Genomic DNA, 18,130 nt, shown 5'->3' with positions numbered 1-18,130 from the left:
GGGTCGGCACCCTTCCTCAGAAAATCAACTTTTTCTGAAGAAGGGTCTCGACCCGAAACATGGGCTTTCCTGCTCCTCTGGTGCTGCCTGGCCTGCGGTGGCCCTCCAGCTCCACACTGTGTTATCTCTAGATCAAATTTCAGTTGTGTGATCCAGTGTCTGGAGCAGGTTAACTTGGAGCAAAATTATTTCAAATCAGTGCTCAAAATGCATGGGACAACAGGTCATATTGCCTCCAAAAGTGGCCAAATTCACCCAAGGGAAATGAAACATCAGTGCAACCAATCAGAAAAGGGTTTCTGCGGCACATGAAACTGAGACATTTTGAAAGCAGCAGTGTCTCCAATCACAGGCTGTTTCTCCCCCGTGTTTGCTGCTGATGGACTCATTGATGAAACTACCAGCAGCAGCTAGAGTGAGAAACAACCTGTGACTGAACGAGTGGCAAGTGAGCAACAAGAGTGACAGGGCCTGGAAACAGCGAATGTGTTGGCCAAAGCCAGAGGAGAAAGCGAGCGCCAGGGGAGGTTAAGGGAGCAAGTCTGCCAGGTGAGGCCAGAGGGGAGAGCCAGTCTCCTGGCCAAGACCAGAGGGTAAAGCCCATAGGTGAGGCCAGGGGTGTAGAGCAAGTCTGCCTGCCAAGGCTAGAGGATGAAATGAAACTGCCAGGTATGGCCAGGGAGTGAGCGAGTCTGTCAGGAAAGGCAAGAAGTGAGTGGCTTGAAGTAAGAACGTCTGTAAAGGAGGAGAGGGAGGGAAACTGCCAAATAGAGCTTATCAACAATGGAATACCTGGCTAACTGGGATCCAGAAAAACATGATGTCACAAGTAATGAACTCCTTGATAGTTAATGTGCTTCTTATGAAGTGTGTATAATTGAAAAAAATTGTTGTAAACTAATGGCTGTTGTTTTGAGTCAATTTGAATTCCGCCTAGCGAATCTAAGCTCACTTTATATGTTGTAGCTTTCAGCTGAGTAGCAGGTTGATCATTATTGAGGATATAGGTGAATTTTTCTGCTTCTGTGAGATACCTGACTGCATCTCACCTACAGAAGGAGTTAGTGAGAATGAAAAAGGAGCCCCTGAAATCAAAAGGTCCCAGAAGTCAAAAAATAGTCCATGAAAAATTGTAAGAAGAGCCCCTTGAAAAGACAGCGGCTAAATGCATACAGTATTTTGGCCAGGTGTCATTTCCATTGAGCAAAAACAAAGTTGCTGGAAAAGCTCAGCAGGTCTGGCAGCATCTGTGAAGTCTTCACAGATGCTGCCAGACTGCAGAGCTTTTCCAGCGACTTTGTTTTTGTTCCTGATTTACAGCATCCGCAGTTCTTTCGGTTGTCATTTCCACTGAGTTTCATGGAGAGTTTCTATAGTGGAGTTTCACACACTATCATCCCAAACTCATCTATTAGCCACCTACTTTGCAATGTAGAATAAATTCAATGACCTTCTCCACAATGCAATTTTCTCTCTACTACCTCACACTCACTCTACCCCTGTGATTGCCCCCACCTCTCACCAAACCTCATGCTCTACCCCTCTCCTTATTGCATGTCGCATCAGCTTCGCTTGCTCTCACTCACCCAAACCCCGACATTACTCACACTGTACCTCCTACTCACTCACTCAGAACTGCTCAGCACCCTTCCCTTACCTGCACCAATGCTTACTGCTGTGCCACCCATTTTGATCTCCCTCAATTTTTCCTTTAGTCTCCATGCAGGAGAAAATTGCCCAAATAAGGGCAGAAAGAGCAAAGATGGGAAGTGGCGTACCTCACGCCGTATGAGGAGTGGGACCTGACCCTGATCACTGCTAACTGTACCCAAGCCCTTGGACTGATATCAGAGGCTGCCCATAACTTGCTGTGCTGGGATACCCTGATTGGCGGGTGGTCTCCCTTGATGTGACTGAGCACCACTCCGCCCCAACTTTAAGACATGGACATTTGGTTATAGCATATGCAGTGTTTCTGCCGCATCAGCTACTGGCACATGATGCAGGTGTAACACCAACATAACATGGTGACATAAGGCAATATGTCAAGCTCCTGGATTAGTGCCTGCTGACAAGTATAACAAGCTGCCTGGCTTTGTGTCTGCATTAAAAAGGCAATGCAAGGCAGAGATGCTGCAAACATCCAGGTAGGCACAAAGTGAGTGAGCAGCCCTGAGATGCAGCCTTCTCTAATGCATGTGCTCTGTTCCTGTCCAAAAATGTCCTTGCAACAGCATTGCAATGAGAAATGCTAATGTACTCCAATGTGTAGCATTACAGTGCAAAAGAGGATTACAGATGTGCCATGATGTTGGGAGCAGGCTGGTATATTTTAATATCAACGTCTATGGATATGGGGTGCACACTGCCCCTGGAGACTGCCCTAAGATCTTGGTACTAGGTGTCCAATCTGGAGGTCCAGAGAAGCAAGCAGTGAGCTGGAGTTGCTAGGCACCCAATCCGATTGTCTTGTTGGGAATTTTTGGTGTCTAATTTCCATCCAGCAAGAGGTAGCATGGGAAGCTACATGTTAATGAGGTGAGATTCCAGGACGATGAACAATATTCCCTGACAATTTTCATCTTACAGCTCCCAAGCAAGAATTTGATTGTGACACCCTGTTGAAAATGCAAATTGCTGTTTCCAATCTTGCTAAAAACCTCACTGAACTTTTCACAGATATTCCCAGATTTTCTACTGTCGTCCATGTTGTTTCGGACCTTACAAAATTCTGCCCATTATTCTGACATCATTGTCAATATAGTTAAAATGGTTTCACAGCGAGGATTATAGATGAATTTCCTTCATCATTTTCATTCTATCTTATGTCAAGCCATTCTATTTCAGTGAAAATAAACATTAAAATCTTTGTATCATTTTAGTGGAATGCAGGAATTTGGACTTCCTCTATAAATGAGCTGCTTGAGGTCACGTCATCCTTTCTTTGTCTTGTGCCTGTTAGAAGAAGGATTTTATTGTCTAATAAAATCTTGTAAATCACAGTGGTAAAGTGCATAATAAAAAATGACTGGGATTGCACTACAACACATAAATACCCATCGCAGCTCAAGAGTTATGAATAGATTCCCAAGCAACATTGGCTTTTGAAGGACTTTGTGCTGTTTACCTTTGGAATTTGATGTTCTTACAATTGTCCCATATGACAGGTGAAAGCATGTTTTACAACTTTTTAACAGTAATTGTAGACCATAGGTCAGCTTTCAGTTTAAACGGTGTAAATTCTCACTTTCTCATACCAATGTTTAGGTTTGATAGCGTTCAATCATTTTGTTTCTGGAAAAGGCAGGATTCTAAGCAAAGAGTGAATTCTAAATGGGCATCAGAATTGCCAGTGTTCCAGCTATTCCATGATGCCCAGCAAGTTTCAGCAAAAAAATGGGCATGGACTAACATGCATCCAAGAAATTTTGTGGAATAATGGTGTCAGTTATTGAGGAACTCATACTTATGGAATCAAGCCATGAAGTGAGTGGATCATTTGCCTGGACAGGATATAGCTCATTACAGACTCTTTGGCAGCCCCAGAAATTTTCCTGCATGATATCTATGAATGAGGCCCTTTAAAAAGAAAAATGCAAATTTAAGATGTTTGAGATTAATGAGTCCTTGGCAGCATGGATTAGAAGTTGGCCAAAAGTTTTGAAACAGAGGATAGTTACAGATGGGGATTTCTCAGATTGGAGATGAGCTAAAAGTGGAGATCTCCAGGGATTGATATTGGTACCCTTGCTTTTTCTGATTTATATATGCGATTTGGAAATGGGTGTTGAGGGAAAACTTTCTAATTATGTAGATGATACTAAGCTAGGGAGAATAGTGAATCGTGAGGATGATGCTGAGTGACCTCAGAGGGACATTGACAAGTTGGCCAAATGGGCAGGCACCTGCCTGATAAATTTCAATGCAGAGAAATGTGAGATAATACATTTTGGTAGAAGAAACGCGGAGAGCCAATACATGCTCAATGGTATAACTTTGAAGGGAGTACAGGAGCAGAGGAATGTTGGGTTTCTTGTATATGATTCTCTGCAGGTGGCCAAGTAGGTTGAAACAGTTGTTAAGAAGGCTTATAGGATCCTTGGGTTTATACATAGAGGCATAGAGTACAAAAACAAGGACATGATGCTACATCTCTACAAATCATTGGTCAGATGACATTTGGAATATTGTATTTAGTTCTGGGCACCATATTTAAGAAAGAATGTTAAAGCCCTGGAGAGACTGCAAAGAAAATTTACTAAAGTAATGAAGGATGTTAGATACAAGGAAGGATTGGAGAGATTGAGCATGTTCTTCTTGGAGCAGAGAAAGCTAAGGGGAGACCTTATTAAGGTGTTCAAAATTATGAACAATTTTTACAGGGTAAAGAAGAATATTCTGTTTCCACCAGTGGGTATGTCAATAACTAGTGGTCACAATTTCTAGATTGCCAGCAAGAGAGCTTAGAGTGAGGATGAGGAGAAACTTCTTTACTTAGAGTCGTTGGGATTTGGAATGTGCAATTTTCCATAAGAGGTTTCAAAAGACAGCTGGAGAGAAATGTTGGAAAGTGTTGAATTTAAAGACAGGCATGGAAAGGTAGCGCAGTGACTTAGTGGTTAGCACTGCTGCCTCACAACACCAGGGACCTAGGTTTGATTCCAGCCTTGGGTGGCTGTGTGGATTTTGCACATTCTCCCTGTGTCTGAGTGGCTTTCTGCTGGGTGCTCCAGTTTCCTCCCACCATCCAAAGATGTGCAGGTTAGGTGGATTAGCCATGGTAAATGCAGGCTACAGAGACAGGGTGAGACGCTGTTTGGAGGGTTGGTGCTGACCCAATGAGCTGAAAGGCCTCTTTCTGCACTGTAGGGATTCTGTGATTCATGAGAATGGGACTAGCTGGGTAGCTCTTTCAGGAGCTGGTACAAACACGATGGGCTCAATGGCCTCCTTCTGTAGTGTAAAATTCTCTGATCCTATGTACTTCTGCAAAGGTGTTTACTGACCACAATTTAAGACAGGACTTTTACTTCCTTTCAGCACTCTTTTTTCTTATGAATCAAAATAAGAAAAGACTTGCATTTATGTAGCACCATTTACAATTTTAGTGCATCCGTACAGCCAATGAAATATTTTGAATTGTAGCTATTGCTATAATGTGGGAATTTCAGCAACTAACTTGTACACAACAAGATCCCAAAAACAGCAATACAATAACTGACCCAGTAAACTCTTAATAGGAACAAAAACAAAAATTGCTGGAGAAACTCAGCAGGTCTGATTGCATCTGTGGGAAGAAAGCAGAGTTAATATTTCGAGTTCAGTGACTCTTCATCAGAATGCTGCTTTCTTCCCATAAATGCAGCCAGACCTGCTGAGTTTCTCCAGCATTTTCTGTTTTTGTTTCAAATCTCGAGCATCCACAGTTCTTTGTTTTATAAAACTGTTAATAGGCATTGGATGAAGGATGGTTATTTGCCAGGACACAAGGATGAACTGCCCTGCTCTGGTACAAAGAGGTTTTCTGGGCTTTACATCCACCTGAGAGAACAGACAAGGCCTCAATTTAACCTCAGACCTTCTTGCCCTTTCCTGTATTCTTAGTCCCAGTGCTTCACTTCATCCCTTCATAAGTTCTTGTTCTGTTTGTATGATGGTATACAGTGATAGCATCCTGGCCACTGATTTAGAAGCTTGTGGATTCAGGTCAGTACTGAATGAGTGCTACATTGTCATGGATTGCTGTCTTTTGTCGCAATCACCTGGGTTTTTAAAAGAATTTCCATTCACTTGATTGCTGACACATTATCGAAAGATTTTCCACTATTTAATACTCTGCTGTCCTTGCTCTGACCCTGATAAAAGGCTACTTTAGCAGATGACTTACGTGCATTCCACCTTCATTTTGCAGAGAAAAGGCATTATGATGCATATAAGCTGATTCACATCAGAAAGGAGACCATCACAGATATTATAAAAGTCTCTTCCCATTGTCCTGGTAGAGTGGTGGGAAGTATTGCTTTACACACCAGTCACATTGACCACAAGAGTAGGAGAGCACTTGAAGATGTAGGGAATCCAATAATGAGAGTTTAATGACCACCTGAATAACATCAGAAACAAGAGGAAAAGACAGAAGGAGACAGATTGGCCAAAGTTTGACAAACACCAGCATCTACAGCTAATAAATAAACTTGGGGGTCATATCTTGTAATGGTTTTAACTCTTGTCATAATATTATTGTAACAACTTCTCTGAATCCTTGACACTATTTGCTAACCAGACCACCACAAGCCCTTTTCTTTGTTCTCTTTAAATTACAGTCTCCATGTACCCTGAAGCTCAAAACCCAATCAAATAAACACTTTCAAGTCACAGGCCGAGTATTGAGAAATATAATGAGTGAATCTATATATTTACAACATATGTTTCACTATGTCTCTACTGGTTCTTCATTTCGTTGCTTTGAGACCCTACAATTTGTCTGAGCGTGAACCATTTTCAGTATCAATGTTGTGATATGTGCCTTCATCTTGGGAGACTTAACCTGACAAAGGAGCAGTGCTCCGACAGCTTGTGATTTCAAATAAACCTGTTGGACTATAACCTCTTGTTTGTGGCAATCCCAATGAAATCATGGCATTTTGGTAGGACAAACCAGGGAAGGACCTATTCAGTTAATGTTAGGGGCCTGGGGAATGATGTTGAACAGAAAGACGTGCGGGTGCAGGTACATAGTTCCTTGAAATTGGCATCACAGGGTGGTGAAGAAGGCATTTGGCACGCTTACCCTCATTGAAAGTGTGAGGTCATGCACTTTGGTAAGAAGAATAAAAGCATGGTCTGTTTTCTAAATGGGGAGAAAATTCAGAAGTCTGAAGTGCAAAGAGACTTGGGAGTTCTAGTCCAGGATTCTCTCAGGGTAAACTTGCAGGTTGAGTCAGTAGTCAGGAAGGTGAATGTAATGTTGGCATTTATTTTGAGAAAACTTGAATATAAAAGCAGGGATGTACTACTGAGGCTTTATAAGGCTCTGGTCAGGCCACATTTGGAGTATTGTGTGCAGTTTTGGGCCCCATATCTCAGGAAGGATGTACTGGCCTGGAGCAGGTTCAGAGGAGGTTCACAAGAATGGTCCCACGAATGGAAAGCTTAACATATGAGGAACGTTTGAGGACTCTGGGACTATACTCATTGGAGTTCAGAAGGATGAGGGGGGATCTGATTGAAACTTTCAAAATACTGAAGGGCCTGGACAAAGTTTATGTTGGAAAGATGCTTCCTTTGGTAGTAGAGTCTAGGACCCGAGGGCGCAGCCTTAGAATAAAGGGAAGACCATTTAGAATGGAAATAAGGAGAAACTACTTCAGCCAGAGAGTGGTGGAATTCACTGCCACAGAAGGCTGAGGAGGCCAGGTCATTGAGTACATTTAAGACTGAGATAGATAGGTTCTTGATTATCAAGGGGATCAAGGGTTACGGGGAGAAAGCAGGAGAATGGGGTTGAGGAACTTATCAGCCATAATTGAATGGCAAAGCAGACTCGGTGGGCCAAATGGCCTAATTTCTGCTCCAATGTCTTATGGTCAGAGTATTGAATACAGGAGTTGGGATGTCATGTTACAGCTGTACAAGACATTGTTAAGGCCACATTTGGAGTACTGTGTACAATTTTCATCACCTTGCTATAGGAAGGATGTTATTAAACTGGAAAGTGTGCAAAAAAGATTTACAAGGATGTTACTGAGACTGGAACATGCAGTTAAAAAGAGAGACTGGATAGACCGGGACGTTTTTCCCTGGAGTGTTGGAGGCTGACGGCTGACCTTTTGGAGGTTTATCAAATCATGAGGGGCTTAAATAAGGTGAATATCCAAGGTTTTTTTCCACAGGATAGGGGAATCCAAAACTAGAGAGCATAGATTTATTGTGAGAGGGGAAAAATTTTCAAGGAACCTCAGGGGCAACTTTTTCACACAGAGGGTGGTGCTATGGACTAAGTTGCTTGAGGAAATGGTAGAAGAAGCAAGTAAAATTACATCATTGAAAAGATGTTTTGACAGGGACATGAATAGAAGAGGTTTACAGGGATTTGGGCCAAATGCAAGCAAATGGGACTAGTTCAGATTAGCAAGCTGGTCGGCATGGATGAGCTGGGCTGAAGAGCCTGTTTCTGTGCTGTACGATTCATTGACTCAAATCATTGAGGAAACATCTGCCTGTTCTTCTTGGCTACTTGAGCATCCCCAGGTTTAATCCCTGCACTTTGGTGACAATGCTTTCAATTGCCTAGTCTGGAACCTCCATCCTAAACCTCTCCAACTTGATCTCACTTTTTCCTTTCACATGTTCCTCTGATCAAGCTTTTGGCTATTTGCCTTAACAATGCCTGATGCGGCTCAGTCTCTGATTTTGTTGTGTAACACTCAGCCAAGTACTTAGCGGAATTTTACTAAATTAAAGGTGCTATATAAATGTAACTTCTCATCATAAATCTACAAACAATTTAGGTGCGGTCATCTTCCCTTCATTTCCCTGAATCAATCAATGTTTATATGTAACAACCTCCCAGCTTCTGAGAATAATCTACAACGGCTGTGTATTCAGGTGAGGATTCCAGGTTAAAAAAACTGCACCCAGATCTCCAATAGGTCAATCTATTGAAAGTGACAAAGTTCGTTCATTGCACAATCACGCTTTGCTTTTATTAATGTTTCACACATCAGTTAAAGTGTTAGTTCCAGCTGTGTGGTGATTCAACGTATGCCTTAAAATATGGATTAAATACTATTTTAAACACAACAAGTGTAATAATTAATGCCCTCACAGTCAGATTGAATGACCAGTAAGACCTATCTGTAGAGAGCAGGAAACCGCATTTAAATAGGATTGCTATCTCGCCAACGGCATACAACTCAAGAGTAGGATGTTCTCATATCTGTGCCCAAAGGAAGTTTTGGTGGAACCTACATGTTGACTGCAGCTACATCTGGAAGGTGTGGATAAATGCATAATTTGTTGCTCTCTGATGTAAAGTAATTGCAATTAACTGTTTGCAGTATTTTAATCTTAGTTGATAATACATATGCTAGAATAACCTTTTTGGTCAACATAAAATATGAGCAATGTAGATAATTTATTCATACAGAAGAAAATGGCAAAAATGTACTTCAAATTGTAAACTTCACTCTTCATTTCCGTTCACAGAAAATCAGGTAAAACTTGTTTATCTCTGTACCCAGATTTCCAATTTATTTGATATGTGGAACTCTGCCCAGGCGTTGGGAGAGGGAAGAGCAAGAATGCTTTTTATTTCAAAAACATTTCTTTGCTTTTAAATTCAAAATTGTAAAAGTTACAGCTTTCTTTCTTGTTATCACAATTTACCCTCACAAAACAAATGGAACAACATACCAAATAGCAAAGATATATCAACAGAGTTTGAGCTATTATACAAATCAGAATTATAAATTGGTCTGGCTTCCTGTGACGTTGTTAACCCAAGTTCAAAGGTTGGCTCAGCCAGGTATTCACAATGAGGCTTTCAAGACCTCGAAGATTTAGCCATACCTTCTGGGAGAAAACTGGTTAAGGAACACTTCCTGTACTTATAGAGTCATAGAGTCATACAGCATGGAAACAGACCCTTCGGTCCAACCAGTCCATGCCAAACATAACCCCAAACTAAACTAGTCCCACCTGCCTGCTCCTGGCCCATATCTCTCCAAATCTTTCCCCTTTATGTACTTAAAATGTCTTTTAAATGTTGTAATTGTACCCACATTCACTGCTTCCTCAGGAAGTTCATTCCACGTGTGAGCCACCCTCTGTGTAAAAAAAAATTCCCCTCATGTCGTTTTTAAATCTCTCTCTTCTCATCTTAAAAATATGCCAGAGATAGTAGGAACTGCAGATGCTGGAAAATCTGAGACAACAAGGTGTAGAGCTGAATGAACACCGCAGGCCAAGCAGCATCATAGGAGCAGGAAAGCTGACGTTTCGGGCCTAGACCCTTCATCAGAAATGGGGGAGGGGAAGGAGGTTCTGAAATAAATAGGGAGAGAGAGGGAGGCAGATAGAAAATGGATAGATGAGAAGATAGGTGGAGAGGAAACAGACAGGTCAAAGAGGCGGGGATGGAGCCAGTAAAGGTGAGTGTAGGTGGGGAGGTAGGGAGGAGATAGGTCAGTCCAGGGAGGACGGACAGGTCAAGGGGGCGGGATGAGGTTAGTAGGTAGGAAATGGGGGTGCGGCTTGAGGTGGAAGGAGGGGATAGGTGGGAGGAAGAACAGGTTAGGGAGGCGGGGACGAGCTGGGCTGGTTTTGGGATGCGGTAGGGGGAAGGGAGATTTTGAAGCTTGTGAAATCCACATTGATACCATTGGGCTGCAGGATTCCCAAGCGGAATATGAGTTGCTGTTCCTGCAACCTTCAGGTGACATCGTTGTGGCACTGCAGGAGGCCCAGGATGGACATGTCGTCTGAGAAATGGGAGGGGGAGTTGAAATGGTTCGCGACTGGGAGGTGCAGTTGTTTATTGCGAACCGAGTGTAGGTGTTCTGCAAAGCAGTCACCAAACCTCTGCAAGCTTCAAAATCTCCCCTCCCCCACCGCATCCCAAAACCAGCCCAGTTCGTCCCCGCCTCCCTAACCTGTTCTTCTTCCCACCTATCCCCTCCTCCCACCTCAAGCCGCACCCCCATTTCCTACCTACTAACTTCATCCCGCCCCCTTGACCTGTCCGTCCTCCCTGGACTGACCTATCTCCTCCCTACTTTCCCACCTACACTCACCTTTACTGGCTCCATCCCCGCCTCTTTGACCTGTCTGTTTCCTCTCCACCTATCTTCTCCTCTATCCATCTTCTATCCGCCTCCCCCTCTCTCCCTATTTATTTCAGAACCCCCCTCCCCTCCCCCATTTCTGATGAAGGGCCTAGGCCTGAAACGTCAGCCTTACTGCTCCTATGATGCTGCTTGGCCTGCTGTGTTCATCCAGCTCTGCACCTTGTTGTCTTAAAAATATGCCACCTAGTCTTGAAATCCCCCATCCCAGGGAAAAGACAACTACAACCAACTCTATCTGTACACCTCATTATTTAATAAACTTTTATAAGGTCGCCTTTCAATTTCCTATACTCCAGTGAAAAAGTCCCAGCCTATCCAGCCTTTCTTTATAACTCCATACCTGGCAACATTCCGGTAAATATCTTCTGAACCCTCTCCAGCTTGATAATATCCTTCCTATAACTTCCCACAAAACAAGCTACAACTCAGGGTGAACAATGTCAGTGGCTGACTTATTTCCACATTTGTATCCAATAGACATAAAGATAAAAAATTGCAGAAAATAGTGAACAAATCCCCTTGCATTGTGGACTTGTAATTCAATGGGCAAAAATGCTATAGTGATAATGCAGAAAAGGTTTCCTTTATGATTAGTGAAAAGCAATAATCTCTTCTTGTGCTTCAGAACTACTCAGTCAGTTTGATCATGATTCTACCAGGCATTGACACCTAGATATGGGTAGAATGGCCTCATCATTCAACTTTGTTTTATGGTGGATCTTCACTCAGCTTATCTTGATGAAAGTTATAGCTGGTGGATTTGCTGCCACCATCCTCTTTCCTGAACAGGATCTACAGGGCTTGGTTAGTTCAGTGAGGTAGACGTAAATCACTTGGCAGTCAAGAAAAAGCAGATTTTGTGTTAAACAAGATATAATTTATTATATGATATTGGTGTTCCTATGCCAAATGGACTGCAGCAGTTTGAGAAAGCAGCTCACCACCATCTTCTTAAGAGCAGCTCGGGATGGGCAACATATAATGACCCAGCCAGAAAAGCCCAAATACCATGCTTGAATAAGAAAAAGCAACCAGTCTACAAATACTTTGTTGCTAAAACTATGAACAGGACCTTGATATCTTACCCTTTCAGGACCCAAAACTGTTCTCCCACACATCCATATGACATCATTATATTGGGTGGTGATCAATGCCTGCCTCATCATTGATCCTTTCAGAACCAAATGCTCTCATATGACATCCCCCTCCAAGCTGTTTTCGTTATCAATATTTATTCATTTGTGTATATAATTACAATTACCATAAAGCCATCTTCCTTAAGTCTCTGACTTCACAAATTCAGTCAGGGAGTAGTTTGTAATATTTGGTCAGAAAACATTCTCTTCAAGATTAGAAGACTGGTAGCTCTTTGGGTTGAAGACCGTTGATCTTGATTCTTTCTTGACACTGTGTGCTCTATCAGCTACTTTAAACTGGAGAGCCATCAATCTGTTGGATTTGGTTTGCCGAGGACATCTTTATTGCTGAAACAGGTAATTGCTCCATTGCAATCTCTGGTTGGTCTTTATTCTCATAAATTTCTTTCATAGAGGATGGCTAACTTGTTGAAAAATCAAGCTTCTTTTTGGCAGTATTCTGGACCTCTGGACCAGGCATACTTTTTGCTTTTTAGCAGTATCTTGTATTTATGAACTATGGAACACTTGATCCTGCCTTTTGTTTGGGTTCTGTCATAAAACTGTGAAATCTTCTACTGGTTGTTCCCTGACTAGTTGCTCCATAACCTTAGACCTGTTGCTCTGTGACCGGCCATTCCTAGAACAGTTGAAATGTAACTGGCTGTTGTTGGACCTATTTTTCTCGATTTTAATAAGTTTAAATTCTTCTGCCATTGCAAGAAGCTTAAGCTAAAGGCATGCATTCATTCTCAAGGATGAGAATTCTTCATTTTCAAGTACGTATACTTTCTCCACCCTCGGACAGCACTTATTCTGAAAAGTTGGTCATAGCATCCCTTTAATCTTAGTGGTACATTAAGTGGTACATGTAGTTGTACTGTTGTATAAACAGTAATACTTCATCCATGGTAGTCGATGTGATAATATAGTGACACATGCCTTTGTATCAGCTTAAAATTAGTGCATTGTCCATTGATTGTTCACTGGAGGGGATAATTTTCTGCATATTTTCCAGACAAACCCCTCTATTTGAATCTGTTAAAAATGCTCCCATCTGTTTGATAGCCTTACGGAAAAAATACCAACCACTGCCTGTCTCTTTAAGAACCAGTTCCTGTTCTTTTGACACCTGTTCTGAGTTATACTGGCATTGTCGAGTTCTACAAAATGAATCCCTTCCTCTAACAGGTTTTCTTAGATGATTTATACTGCCTTATAATCAACATTGAGATAAGGGTGAGATTGGCCCAACTACTCTTACTGGCTCCACTGTAGAACTGGGCGGTTGAATGAGATTAGACTAAATGGAGATTTTTTTTTAATAAAAATACCCATTTCAAAGACTTCTTACAGTCTGTCCATAGCGAATACTGGATGAATAGCTGTGGAGAATAAATGGGGACAAGGTCAATCATGGGGAATATGAGGAAGCATGGAGAGCAGAATTGGGAACATAATGGATGACTGGGGAGGTGAGGGCTTAATCAGTAAACTGGGCCCGCACCTCAATAAAGGGAGTCCAGTGTTCTAGCCTGCCAGTCTGGCCATCGGTCCTTCTCATTCTCATCATCATAGAATCCCTACTGTGTGGAAACAGGCCCTTCAGCCCAACAAGTCCACACCAACCCTCAGAGCATCCCACCCAGACCCATCCCCTATAACCCACCTAATCTACACATCCCTGGACACTATGGGCAATTTAGCATGGCCAATCCACCTAACCTGCACGTCTTTGGACTGTGGGAGGAAACCAGAGCAGCTGGAGGAAACCCACACAGACACAGCCGGTGGGGGGAGCATGCAAACTCCACATAGACAGTCGCCCAAGAGTGGAATTGAACCCGGGTCCCTGGTGCTATGAGGCAGCAGTGCTAACCACTGAACCACCATGCCATCCCTTCTAACTCAGCCCTGCCTTCTGAAATGTCTGGCCCAAATCTACCAGAATGAAAATATAGTGGGTGGATTCATTTTAAAGGAGGTGGCTCTGCAAGGTCAGGAAGTTGCCTGATTCAGTCTCCCTGCCTCCTCCACTAAAATCCAGCCTGGCAAGTCACCTTCCTGATGTCTCTGGGATGTGCTGGAATTCTTAGACTGAGGTCTGGAACCTGCTCTCCTCCATGAGAAGTTTGTAAATTGGCCAAGAATGGGAATGAAGGCAATTTTCAATGCAGAAATAGCCAAATACGAGCAGTCTGGTGAACGTTAGTGCAAATCTGATGGGTTGATTGCAGAGAAGATTTAAATTGCTTCTTTGCAGATGAAAGATTTCAATCACTGAGAGTTTTTTGTTCTGGACTGGGCATAGTACCTTTACGTTTGGTAGCTTTTGAGTACAGAGAGACTACTGACCTCCCAAAATACTGTGTCCTTTCTTCTGCCAAGCAGTGGCAGTCCCTATCATGGCTGAGCTAGCTTCTGACTCAATTAGGCTGTTAATATTTGTAGATTATGTTGCATGAGTGATGCATATACAGTGTATGTCAGAATCAGAAAGTACCCAGATCACAGGTTTCCGACACCAAGTTGAGAAACAAACCTCTTAAGTGAGCTCTACCCAGTTAGTCATATTGTACAGAAAAGGGCAATCCAAAATATTGGATAGTTGTTGTGAAAATGCCAGACAGTGAGAAAAAGTTAAAATGATTTTAAAGAATGTTGTTCGACTTGGAACAGAATTAATTTATTTCTATTTTTGAAAAATGCTATTTTCCAATCGACCTGTTCAGTGATGCTATTATACAGGTGGGATTTGTACCCATGACTCTTGGCTCAAAGGTAGGAATAATACCATTGTACCATATTGGCTGACCCTTTCTTTCTGCTTTAATGCTGTTGGTTTGGTTACGTAGTATCTGTGCTATCCCACCCACACCACGGTCTGATTAACATCGAATAATAGCTATGAATGCATTTGGTACAGTGCATTCTGTTTAATGTCTTCTCCATGCCTTTTCCAGTGTAGTTACATGGTAAACCCCAACCTACGACAGAAAGCTCCATAGTGACTAGTGAACACCATGTAAGGATACACGACGGAACTGAATATTTCTTGGCGCCATTTATCAAGGCTCCAAATCTACTTGGCATTATCACAAAATTAATAGAAACACATCCACAGTAGCGTTGGTTTATTTCACAATCTTTGGAACTGTGCTGAGATAGCTTATCCTTTTGAAGGCTTGATATTATTTAATACACCTTCAAGTAAAGTTATATACTCTTGATCCTGTACAAAACTTCCCTTTAAATAATTATATGAGGTACAATCATGATAAAAGATATTTCTTAAGCAAAATTACACTTGTGGGCAAGATTCCAAATATCTATAAAATGCACCATGGGATTTGGCGCAGAAACATTTGTACCTCAATCACTGGTCCATGTAACTTTAATTATGCCAGCCAGTGCTGCTATGGGATAGTAAGGGGGCAAAAAAAACATTCATTATGGCCATCGTGTTCATTACCTAGAAACATGTGCATGACGTGTTTCCCTGCAGGTTCACATAGGCAGAATAGCATCCTGGAGGACTGCTTACATCATAGAGCATAGCAATATAGTTTTCAAACAAGAAGAGGCAAAGAATAGAATCCTGTGAATAAATATGTATTAACTTCCAACAGACATGAATGCACCACACTCTGAACCCAATTGATAATGCTAAATTGGTTGTCAACATAGTTTATAACATATTCAGGATTATTTACCAAATGCTGTCCGTCATAGAATATTTGATGTTTTAAATTTTGCCAGCCCCAACTGGTTGTGCATGATCAGTAACTTGTCTTGGGTTAGCCTGCCTGGATCAAATTTAAACAAACCTTGGCACTTAGCTGTCTGTCATCATCTAACTGGTTCATTCTCTATGTAAATGCCTCTACCAATCAGAGCCTACTTGTCAACCAGTCAACACTCTTATCTGATATAGTGAACCATTGTTCCCCTTTATATTGATATTTCTTGCAAATTTCCTGAAGACTGCAAGATGAAAAATTTGACGAAATGTGCCTTTTTTCAATAATACTCAAATTGTATGTTACCAAACAATGAGTTGTACTGTAGAACTTTGAGACACCATTCGTTTCCTGAAGTTGTGTGCATGTTTGTTAAATTTCTCTTAGGATCTCTTTCCCATTCAGCTTTGATAAAATATATAAATTATTTGAAAAGCATTTACACATACCCTAAGGCTGCAAGAATCTGTATCTGCCTATTCTGGCAGTTCTGTGTACTCCCAGAATTTATCCTTGTCCACATTTTATTTTCAAATAGTTGTGCAATAACAGTGCAAAAATATGCAAATGATGAGTTTATTGCTGACAATCAGATACTGTCAACGCCACTGAGATTTCCCTCAGCTCTTAAAGTAGATTTTACCATTAGAAAAGAAATTAACCCAATGCCGTCATTCATTTTGAGGAAACAGTTAAAATTTGTGAGCATTCTAGGAACTAACACTATTAAAGTGCTTAATGGGCATCTATGTACAAAGAGAAGACCTCAAATGGACAAAGAGAATTCATGAAGCTTTCAAAGCGGTCATAATGCAAATGTATTTTATTTCTGAGTTTTAAAACTACATGATTAGAATCTTGAACTCTTGCTCCTCTGAGAATACAATCTTAAATTATAGAATCACAGAATGAGACCATTCCATCCATTGTTTCTGCACCAGTGCTTTGAAAAAAGTACAACAATTAGTCCCACTATTCCTGTTATTTTTCCATAGTTGTGTAACTTAGCCAGTATTTATCCAATTCCCTTTTGCTCGTCATTTATAAATCTGCTTCCCATACCCTTTCATGCAGTTTCTCTCCAAGTCATAACAACTCCCTTAGAAGGGTCTAGGCCCAAAACGTCAGCCTTCCTGCTCCTCTGATGCTGCTTGGCCTGCTGTGTTCGTCCAGCTCTGCACCTTGTTGTCTCACAACTCCCTTACTGGCAGGTTTTCTCTTCCTCATTTCTCAAACTTTTTAAGCATTAATTAATTAACCCAATGCTGTCATTCATTTTGAAATTTATTAAAATTTATTATGATTCTTTGGAAGGATTCCCAGATTCTGAGATCTATTAACAATGAATGGGCTGAAAGGATTTGAGGATGTTGAAAGTGTCTGAATGTTGCAAATGTGTTGATGGATGTACGTCCAATTTTCTCTTTTAATTAGCTTCATTTAGACATGAACCTCAAAGGTTGTGGCAATATCATGAGCACAACAGACTGACTGCCTTACACAACTTTCACAGAAACCTAGTTTGTGTGCATGACACACGATGGGGGTCAGACTGCTTTTAGGTAGCAGGAGCACCACTTTGTGAAACAGCAGCCCCATTCAGCACTCCTTCAATCATTTCTCTGTTGCAGAACACCTCTGTACAAATCCTGTGATTAGTACTGGAGAGCATTTCACAATGGGTTGCACCACCCAGGTGTGGTTAAAATGGATGTCATGTTCTTTCGAGCTCAAAATCACAATACAATAACAATGTGAGAAATCAGTGGAAATCTCCCTCAGTATAAATAACTTGAAGTGCAAGAACATTTCCATTTATATAGTGACTTTCACACCTTCAACGAGGCCTTCAATAACTCCATAAAACAGTTTCAAAGTGTAGCCACTGTTCCAATGTAGGAATTGTGATCTTTTTTATTACTCTGACAAGATAAACCCACGTCAATAGTATCTGTTTATGGATAAATATTGGCCAGCTTGCTGCTACTTTGAAAATAACTTCCTGACAGCTTTCACATCTATGCATGAGAAAGATAGTTTGACATTTCATCTAAATGTCTTCTTCTCTGACAGTGAAGCACCTGTTCATTTCTTCACTAAAGTGGGAATCTAGATTTTCTGCTTGAATTGCAGGAGAGGAACTTGAACCCACAACTTTCCTGCCATATGGGGCAATTATGGCTGATTTCTGGGTTTCATTCTCAGAAACCAAAGAATAACTGTTAAATTACTGATCCAGATGATGCTTCAGACTGTGCATATGTAGAAGTTGCTATCATAATGTGCATATGCATGAACACAGATTGTAAGAAGACTAGGAGATAGCAAGAACTGCAGATGCTGGAAGTTAGAGTCAATACAGTGTGGAGCTGGAGGAACACAGCAGGTCAGGCAGCATCAGAGGAAC

The 18,130-nt window shown here is 41.5% G+C and overlaps 1 protein-coding gene across 4 annotated transcripts in view; it reads left to right on the top strand.

Annotated features, from left to right (window-relative positions):
- The window catches only part of rbbp8l (retinoblastoma binding protein 8-like), a 104,127-nt gene that overhangs the window by 6,935 nt on the left and 79,062 nt on the right, over nucleotides 1-18,130 (top strand). Inside the window, exon 1 of one of the 4 annotated variants that reach the window (XM_048608600.1) lies at nucleotides 8,747-8,996. The exons of the other annotated variants lie outside the window; for them this stretch is intronic. The gene's annotated coding sequence lies outside the window, so the exon portion shown is untranslated. Of the gene's footprint in view, nucleotides 1-8,746; nucleotides 8,997-18,130 lie in introns of those variants that run through there. 4 annotated transcript variants of the gene reach the window in all.

Source organism: Rhincodon typus, chromosome 19, assembly GCF_021869965.1.
Source record: "Rhincodon typus isolate 14 chromosome 19, sRhiTyp1.1, whole genome shotgun sequence".
Classification (NCBI taxonomy): Eukaryota; Metazoa; Chordata; class Chondrichthyes; order Orectolobiformes; family Rhincodontidae; genus Rhincodon; species Rhincodon typus.
This window is presented reverse-complemented; position numbering and strand designations above follow the sequence as displayed.